This window comes from Anser anser (assembly GCF_964211835.1).
Source record: "Anser anser genome assembly, contig: SUPER_W_unloc_2, whole genome shotgun sequence".
NCBI lineage: Eukaryota > Metazoa > Chordata > Aves > Anseriformes > Anatidae > Anser > Anser anser.
The window spans coordinates 703,124-713,165 of NW_028154230.1; the positions used below are offsets into that span (position 1 = coordinate 703,124).

Genomic DNA, 10,042 nt, shown 5'->3' on the forward strand with positions numbered 1-10,042 from the left:
TAATTGTTAAATGACCACTCTGTCTTTACAAGCTTTCTTGCTCCTATTCTTCCTATTTTCTCCCCTCCATCCCGCTGGGGTGGGTGTGGGGGAACAGCAGCTGGGTAAGAGTCTGTCTGCCAGCCAGGGCCAACCCACCTATCCCTGCTTCATATTTAAACTAGATACCCCCATCCAAACAGTCTCCTATAAGCGTGGGCAGAGGCCTCAGATAGGATGTTCATTCACAGCAAAAAATCCTGTCTCCAGTTGTTATCATTTTAAAATGTACTTTTCATCCATTATTAATACAGCTACACCCCTAGTCATATGAAATAATGTTTGCCTCATTGTCCTCTCTATACAAGCCAACACAGCTATAACTGAGGGTAGGAGTGAACCCCCCACCCCCCCAACCAACTTTAAACAAGCAAACTGTTAAGACAGCGCACAAATCAGAAGAGAGGTTGCTTGCTCTTTGTCTTATGGCTGACACGTAACAATAAAGTATATTTCTACTAACAAGATTGTGGAACAGAAGATCAGAAGAGATGTAACCTGAGGTGCCCTCAGCAGTCAATGGACCAAGAAAGATTTCTATTTATATTCACTTCTAGAGAAGCCTTTACCTTCTTCCTTCAGCGATTAAGACATGAACCTCCGGGATCCAAGGCTAGCCTTTGTGAATGCCCTACCCAATAAGGGCCCAATGCTTTCCAGTTTCCAAACATGTCAAACACCTGTGTACTCCCTAACTCTAAAAGTATTTAAGAGTCAGATTTTTAAAGAGTATTTGTGCCACATGACAGTGTCGTTTTATACTGTTGTGTTAAGGGTATATGGATGAGGGAGGCCCTCCCATTGAGTCACAAGGTTCAGAAAGTACCCCCTTGCTTTCTAAACTCCTACTCAGAGAGGAACCTAGGTGCAGCTGGATCAAGTCCTAGTCCCAGACTTGGTCAACGGTTTATGTCTAAAGGATTATCAGTATAGCCACTTATTAGAGTCAACGTTTGCCTGTTTCAGAGCCCTGCCAAGGACTTTCACTGAGACAGTTTCGCAAAGTTGTAAAGATAGGTAATTTATTAAGGTGACAGATATCACAGATTCGGGATTGCCACTGATAAATTCACTTACTGCAATAATTGAGCTGAAATTAATAGTTTAGCGCTTTAGTTATCAATATTTTCCCAGGTAACATCTGACAGTCAGAGGCGAAAGTCTTACCGAGAGGCGTCCCTGCTTGGGAAGGAGAGAGGTCCAGGCCTGTCGACCCGTCTGATAATTGGAGTTCTCATCCTCTATACCCCCCCCCAAAAAAAAGGATTCTGAATACCAGATTTATACTTTTGGCCAGGTGGGACCGAGTCATTTATCATGTGACTAGCTCTCAGCAAGGCTTGTTGCATTGTTTGATCAAGAGGAAGGGGGAGGCAAGACCAACTTTCAGTACAGAAACAGGTTGCTTTCCTGGCTTTACTTGAAACATCAGGCTGTGAGGCTCCTGCCTCACCCCACACATCGCTTATTTGTTGTAGTTCCCGGGCCCATTGTTCAACTGCAAATTTCCAACAACTGTCCTGTACTTTGGCCAGATGAGCAAGATATGCATGTTAATCAATTCACATTCCTGCATGTTAATTAAATCACATTCCTGCTCAAACCCGGTCTCAGCAATCCCCTGCTGATTTACAGTCACTTGGTATTTCAACACCAATAAGCCTGGCAATATTCTACGGACAGGCAGAATTTTCTGATCAGCTTTTTTTTTTTTTTAAAAAAAAAGATACTCCTGTATCTTCCTGTTAGTGATTTGGGGGGGAATTTCAATCAACTTAATTTGTCAACTCCAAAGATGTCAAGTAGATTCAACAGCTGGTCACCATGATATAAATGTTCTCCCTGTAAAAGGCTACTAGAAGTCATCAATATAAAAACAGCTGGAATATATCCCTGGAGGTCTTTAAAAGACGTTTAGATGTAGAACTTAGTGATATGGTTTAGTGGAGTACTTAGTGTTAGGTCGGAGGTTGGACTCGATGATCTTGAGGTCTCTTCCAACCTAGAAATCTGTGATACTGTGATATTAATGAAAAACAAACAAAAATATAGATCTCCTCTATCCAAACTACCACCTGCAATTGAAGGTCTGAAGTTCAGCAGCTCATCTATGTTAAGGATGTAGTAAGTTGCTGAAATCCACAGATTCCACTCTTGAAATTAAGATCTACTTTCACCACTATCTAGAAGCGCAGACCCTGAACAGCACAAGAGCATTCAACACTAATATTAAAAAAAAAAACAAACAACACTAAAAGCTAATAGGGAGGAGAGAACTATAAAAACCTACTTGCAAGTGTTTACAGCATATTGTCAGTAACTCATCTTTTATAATGAGTATTTTCTTGGAGATCTGTCTATAAAGAAAACATAAAAGTTAATTCAACAATACATTTCAACCACCTTGCAATAACTGCACATATTAGAATGCAATTAGGTAACATTTAAGTCTAATATAGTCACCACAGTTAATGGCAACAATTTGTAATGGATCCACAAACTGATGAAATATATAGTTCCCAAGTAAGCAAGTCAAACATCACATAACATGGACTTACAGCAGTTTTACAACATATATTACATAAAAGAAATATAAAAAGATATTCTCCTCAACCTCTCCAATAGCTAAATCAATTCACCTCCTAAATTCTGCACGACAAAACTAATAACCAAATTCACATTTTAGATCAAGTTAAATCCAACCACTCTCACATAGTAAAAGCAGTAATAAGTACTGTATGACATTTAGTTAAATAATATCATTATTATTTGAAAATTACTTCAGTGATCCCAGGCCTGTTTTTCACTGTTCACAGATAAAATACAAATTAACTACACTGTTTCAAGAAACTCAACACCTGTCTTTGTCATGGAGATGTATATGGAAACAGTCTGGATGTTCATATAAGAAAGGTCACATTCCCCATTCCTTTATGTCACGTGGTATGATGACATCTAGGCAGCATTTGCTTTGGATAGCAAGTGGGCCTCATCTTGATATGGAGAAAGTACCAATTAGGAAAAGCAATATCAAGAAAGGTCACTGTTTGCCTTCAAACTATAAGCTTACCAAATTCCGAAGAGTACTAATACAATGAAAACAAAAAATCTCTGGCACCTATTAGAAACAAGCTATCTGACCACCCAAACAGAAAATGAGTTATCATATTAACAAACAACGGGGGGGGGGGGGAGCACAAGAAGTTTACAACAGTAGACTTTAATGTCTAAAAAGACTGGCTGTTACCCTCCTTCAGAAAACACAATCTTATTGAAAGCTGTTTCATTTGTCAAAATTTAAGCAAATAATGCATTACATTTAAACAGCTTTAAAAGAGCTATTGTATCAGTATGATATTTACAAATCTTAACATATCAGAGTTCAACTTGGCAACAGTTAGCAATGAAAGCTACAGATAAGTCAGCAGAAGAACACTTTTCATAAGAAAAATATAGGAAAACATTAACATATAAGATGGACCAAAAATGTTTGCTACCTTCAGGACTTCATATTTCAGTTGGAAATTTCACAAATATTTAGTGCTACACTCAGTCATGATTTGTTCTTCGATCAGTTTCACTGAAAAATATTTCTTGTAAGAAGTAATCAATTTATTTCTAACATCTCTCAGCATGCCTATCACAGAGCCTGTACATTTCTTGAAGTCTTCCCCCAATCCCCCACCTCATTTCACAATATGAGCAAACAAACAGTTTTGAAAGAAACAATTCTAATAATATAGTTTTTGATTTGGCTAAGCATAGCCTAAAATTACCCACAAGGACCAAAACATTGGAGTGTCTTCACTTCTTGGCACCAAAGGTACAAAGATTTTGCAGATTCTTCAACTAGATCAGCTCCCCATGGGACACGAAGGAAGACCAACAATATTGATTTTTGACAAACTCATCTAGATAACCAAGACAGGAAGAAAAACCTTCTAGGTATCATTCAAAGGAACACAATCACAAGTTATAGCAAAGATGCTATAAACAATAAATATTTGTAAAGCTAATAATGTATGCGAGAAACTAAGTTGTGTTTTTGCAGTAGAGAACTAATTTTCTGTATTCCACGGTAGTTGTGTAGTCATAATAAGGAGAAATGCTAAGTAGATAAGTGGACAGTAGAAGGCCTCACTGTTCCAAAATGAGGTGGAAGGCTTGAGAAAAACAGGATGAGCAGCGTAGGAACAGTAAAACAAAGATCACAGGGTCTCAAAACATAAGAAAGGGAAAAAAAAAAAAAAAGGGAAAAGGGAGAAATTAAAGGGTTGAAAAAAAATGTACGTATATGGTATAGAGGAGCATCGAGTAGGTTGTAAACCTGTAGTACTCAGCCAATGAGGAAACAGGGGAGGTGATCAGGTGTCGGGTAATAGGGAATAAAAGGTTATGATTTGTTTTCTATAATGCGCTCCTAATTGGCAGGACGCCCACCATTGCAATGGCAAATAAAATAGCTTCACAGAAGATCCTGTCTGAAGAAAATTATTTGAGATTTTTCTCACATGTAGAAATGAACTTTACCAAAAAAAATAAGCTCTAGCAAGAAAATTACAGCGTACTAGAATAAAAAACCATCATGACTATTTCAAAGTGAAATGTTTCCACTCTAAACCCATTATTTAAATGGATTCTTGGGGGGTGAATTGTACGTTTTTGTCTAATTTTTTATTTTTAGTTCTGCATCCAAAATAACTTGCTTAAGCATCAAAAAGACTATTTAGAGGGAGGAGCTGCATATCTTGTCATTTCACACTTTTAATAAGAAAGTTAGCAATAATTTCAGCATTTGGTCACTATCATAACAAATGACAAAGTATCAAACCGTTCTATTGTGTTTTTGTTTGTTTGTTTTACAAATATTACCTTGTTGGATAGTTTGTTGAAAGTAAAAAGACTGCTGCACAAATCCACTAACATATCAAATTACAGACTCTCCCTCTGACTTCACAATCTAGAAGTATTACAGATTGCTCAGGATCCGTAACATAGATGCACGTTCCAAAATGTAATTTGGATGACTCCATTCAAGTTTTATGTTGTTGTAAACTCAATATTATCATTTATTTTCTCCTCCAGGTAATCGACACTTGTTAATGGGAATGGAAAAAGTTGAAGAAAAAACAGTCACAAATTAAAAGAGTATTAATATATGATACTACATTTAAATGCTAGAATTAGGTAACTATTTACTTCTATATCAGTAAAAACAATGATTACGCTATGTCAATGCTTCTCCACTAGAAGCTTCCAAAGCAAAGCAGCCAATGAAAAGAGTTAAAACATTACTTTAGGGCACTGCTCAGATTGATAGTGATGACTATCAATGGGTACGTGCTTTGAATAAAGACTGTGTTTTTTAAATATAATCTTTGAAAATGAAACATTTACTATGAGTTACAGTAACACATCTAGAAAGCAACACATCCTTTGCACCTTGAGCATTCATCCTTAAGTTAAAATCTAGATATACACCCCCCCCCAAATCTACATTCAAATGTTATTTGGGCTTTATGCCATTTAAGTTTTATATATATATAAATACATTTAATATATAATAAGTTATAAAATATTTATAAACATATTGTATATACACAGAAAGATATTTTCATTGAAACCAGAAGGAGGTGCTCTGAATAACAGGTTGGTGGTGCTGAACTGAACATTTGCCTTGTATTAGGAGGTCAGAAACACAATGTCTTGCAGTTCAGTATCACACTTCAGTTCACAATGCTTTGTCTTTTAAAGAAAAAAAAAGTACTCCTTTTAACAGAAAAAGGCACCTCATTTTGCGCTATCGTCATCACTAGGGCAAAGTAATCTGTGACAGAAAACTAGCAACGCAAAGAGACACAGCAACTGTTAATTCCAGTTTTGTCTCCTATGAGCTGTGAGGTATTTAAGATACTGACAAGGAGATACAGGAAAAGCCAAGACACCCCTCCCCCCAAAAAAGCTACTGCTTTTACCTACACAGTGTCTATTCTAACATGATTAGCTCAAGTTTTTCCAGCTGTGGTGAGTTGATACCTTATACTGAACTACATCCTAAAGTTAAAGGAACAGCACTAGATCTTTCTGCAAGTGTAATACAGTGGTATTTCATATCAGCGAGCATATTTGGCACATCACACACACACACACACCAAAAAAAGAAAGATAAAAGCATTCCACTCTAGCCTCTTTCAGCAGGACTCAGCCAATTCTCCCCCACCAGCCCACCTTCCAGGCCTTGCCAGGTTCCCAACTCCATTCTGATTTTAAGTTTCATTTTGTTGTAAACAACAAAACGAAAGCAGAAAGCTTTCAAAGCGACGATCCTTACCCTTGAAATCCCACCGCGCACACAATAAGGACGGTGCATTGTTTTTCCTCTCTCTTTTTTTTTTTTTTTTTGACAGCAGATGAGGGGGAAGAAACAAAACCCTCAATGGAGGAGAGACTAAGTGGCAGAGACAGAGAAGGAGGAGAGCCTAATGGAGAACCAAGGCAGAGCGTCAGCCATGTTGTAAGTGTTGGTCCAGTATCTACAAACCTACAGCAGCTCTTAGAGTCTGGGAGAGAGGGGAAAGAAAGGAGGGGGAGAAAGCAGCGGCAGCCACAGACAAAGGAATCCAGCAAAGCCCAAGCAGAGCGCGCGCATACACATACGCCCTGGGTGTCCCAGGTAGCGGTGCGTGCAGTCCCAGCGCAGCCAGCCCAGCGCGTTAGCACGGCGGCGACTTTCCCAGCTACACCTTCTAGTTGCTGTGACGCAGCCGAGCCCCGCCGCCACCCTCACAACCCTTTCGCCCTGTTTTTTCGCGACGGGAAGAAGGGCAGGGCGGAGGCATGCCTCCCTCCCCCAACGTGCGCTATCGACAAAGAGGCTGAGAGCGCCTCGGTGGGCCCCAGCCCACAATACAATAGCTCCCTAGAGAGAAGGGGGGAGGGAAATATGCAGCTGAAATCCTTCCCCTCCGGTGGGGGGTGGCGATGGATACAGAGACACCGCGCCAGAGGAGGACAACAGTCCCTCCGAAGTCCGGAAGGGCGGGGGTTGCTAAGGAGCCGGGGCGCTAAGGGGGAAGAGAGGAGAGAGACAACAACATAAGCCCGAGAGCCCCACAGCCCCACTCTCGCCCGGTTCCCGCGGTTTCCGGGCGAGCCGCCGAGGCAGGCAGCAAAGAAGGAAGGGTAACAGAATCTGAACACTACAAGTATATAAATAACATCAGCCTCAGGGGAGGGAAAGCTAGGAGTGCTGGCTCTAGCTCATCTCACAACGACTCCCTCTGACTCTGCCCATTACTAGGCATTCCTAGGCCAGGCCAGGCCAAGCCACGCCATGGGCTGCACGCTCTCCCCCCACTCGCGTTCGCCACTCACCTGCCGGGGGAATAGGAGCTCGGGACTGCCAGGCGAGCAGACCAGGACTGCTGGAATTGCAGCCTCAGCAGCTCTCCTGCCTCACCAGGCTACTCAGCTTCTCTGCGGCAGTAGCGGGAACAGCTGCTCTGCTCCTCTCGTTTGTCCTCCTCCGCCGTCAGCGTTACTGCCTCCTGCTTGCCTCTGCCACATTTGGATCCCCCTCTCTACACGAGCTCTACCACCAGAATAGAGGCCTCCTCACCTTCCTGCCAAATTGTGAGTTCGCCGCATTGAGCCGTTCAAAACACAGGGCCGGACACCGCCCTCCTCTCCGTCAACGCGCAGGCGCGCTGTGAATTCCGAACTGCGACAGGAGAGCAAGCAATCCTCCACCCAGTCCACCACCAATCACTATTAACAAGCGCCCTCACCTTCCTCTTCTACTGCCGTCTCCCCCTATCCTGCTGGCAGTTATAACGAAGTGTGGTGTGGGCTGGTCTGTAGCTAGATGGCAGGCATCTGTCTGATGGTTCTCAAAATGTAGGCCACCAGGCCCTGGGACAGTGAGCATCTGCCTTTCCCCTCCCCTCCTCCCTGCCGTGAGGGGCCTAGGGTTTCCTCATGAGGGTGGCCACAGTGCTTCTGTTGTGGTTTAACCCGGTCGGCAGCTAAGCACCACACAGCCGTTCGCTTACCCTCCCCCCTCCCTCTCTGGGATGGGGGAGAGAAACGGGAAAATGAAGCCTGTGGATTGAGATAGAGACAGTTTATTAAGACAGGAAAATAATAATAATAACAGTGACAATAGTACTACTACTAATAATGTGTACGAAACAAGTGATGCACAATGCAATTGCTCACCACCCGCTGACCGATGCCCAGCCTATCCCCGAGCAGCCGGTCCCCCCACCCCGGCTAGCCACCCCTATATATTGTTTAGCATGATGTCAGATGGTATGGAATACCCCTTTGGCCAGTTTGGGTCAGCTGTCCTGGGTCTGTCCCCTCCCAGCTCCTGCTGCACCCCTAGCCTGCTCACTGGCAGGACAGAGCGAGAAGCTGAAAAGTCCTTGGCCTGGTGTAAGCACTGCTCTGCAACAATTAAAACATCAGCATGTTATCAGCATTCTTCTCATCCTAATCCAAAACATAGCACCCTACCAGCTACTAGGAGGAAAATTAACTCTGTCTTAGCTGAAACCAGGACAGATATCCACCCCTTATTCCATACCATTTTTGTCATGCTCAGGTTACACCCTTCCCAATACATTATAATTAGTCACCATTTTCATCTATGGTATATAGAATGTCCACTGAGTTTGCATAGTCCATGACTGACTTCAGGCTCCATCTGTTACAGCAGTCTTTCAGGGCAGAAGAGATGGTGTGTGATGTTGGACTGTGTCCTGGTTTCAGCAGGCCTGTTGGGAAGAAGAGAGACTTTCTTCATACTGCTGCAGTTGTTTAGCCAATTTATCCACCATGGGTTCCTCATGGTCTTTCCAGGCCATTACTGCCAATGAGCTGGCATATGATGATGGTGCACTCCGTACATACTTCCGCCACATGGGTGGTGTACACTTGACTTCATCTGGATCTGTGGATACCTGTTCATTGTCTAGGTCCCTATAAATCACCTCCCGTACGGCTAATTCCCTCAGGTACTGGATTCCCTTCTCCATAGTGGTCCACTTGCCTGGTAGACATACAAGTTCTTCCTTGAAGGGATACCTTTCCTTCACAGCTGACAGGAGGCGCCTCCAGAGGCTGTGAGATCGTGCTCCATCTCCAATTGCTTTGTCAATGCCTGCATCTCTAGCAAGGGATCCCAGCCGCCTGGCTTCCCTGCCCTCTAATTCCACACAATTGGCTCCGGTGTCCCAGCACCGGAGCAGCCAGGTGACAAGCTGCTCACCTATACAGCAACCAAAATCTTTTCGCACATCTCATAGCTCACGCTGGTATAGGTTTCGGGTAGTTACTGTTGCTTTTTCGACATCTTCATCTTCATCCTCCTGCACCTTTGATTGCCCAGCCTTGTCTTCTCTATACCTAGACCTAGCAGAAGACTGTCTGCGTTCTAAATGACCCGAGTCTCTATACCATTTTTTCACCTTGTCTAAAGGGGCAACTTGCACTGCTACAGCTCATTTCTCTGACCCAGACACAGGGCCTGCCACAGGGGTTGGAATACATGCTGGGCCAGCCACAGGGGTTGAAACAACCGCCAGGCCCGTCACAGGAGCTGGGATGACCGCTGGGCCCGTCATAGGGATTGGAACAACCGCTGGGCCTGTCACAGGAGCTGGAACAACCGCAGGGCCCGTCACAGGGGTTGGAGTGGCTGCAGGAGCTGGAGTGGCCACGGGAGCTGGAGTGGCCGTGGGAGCTGAAGCAGCTGCGGGAGCTGGAGAGGCCGCGGGAGCTGGAGAGGCCGCGGGAGCTGGAGAGGCCACGGGAGCTGGACAGGCCGCAGGGTCCATCGTAGGGGTTGGAGTGGCTGCAGGGGTTGGAGTGGCCATTGGGCTTGTCACAGGACTTGGAGTGGCCGCAGGGTCTGTCACTAGGTTTATAGTAACATTGATAGCAGCTTGATAGGCATAGGCCAAACCCCAGCACGCTGCAGTGATTTGTGTCTCTTTGGAAT

General features: G+C 43.6%; 1 protein-coding gene across 8 annotated transcripts in view; it reads right to left on the bottom strand.

Annotated features, from left to right (window-relative positions):
• LOC310888852 (spindlin-Z) overlaps positions 1–7,837 on the bottom strand; it is a 57,222-nt gene extending 49,385 nt beyond the window's left edge. The window contains exons 1-4 of one of the 8 annotated variants that reach the window (XM_083852468.1): positions 6,371–6,668; positions 4,912–5,134; positions 3,820–3,950; positions 2,330–2,396 (exon numbers count right to left, since the gene is read on the bottom strand). The gene's annotated coding sequence lies outside the window, so the exon portion shown is untranslated. Of the gene's footprint in view, positions 1–2,329; positions 2,397–3,819; positions 4,196–4,911; positions 5,135–6,370; positions 6,669–6,696; positions 6,899–7,413 lie in introns of those variants that run through there. The other 7 variants (XM_083852464.1, XM_083852469.1, XM_083852463.1 and 4 more) reach the window with 7 other exon arrangements.
• Between the last annotated feature and the right edge of the window lie 2,205 nt (positions 7,838–10,042).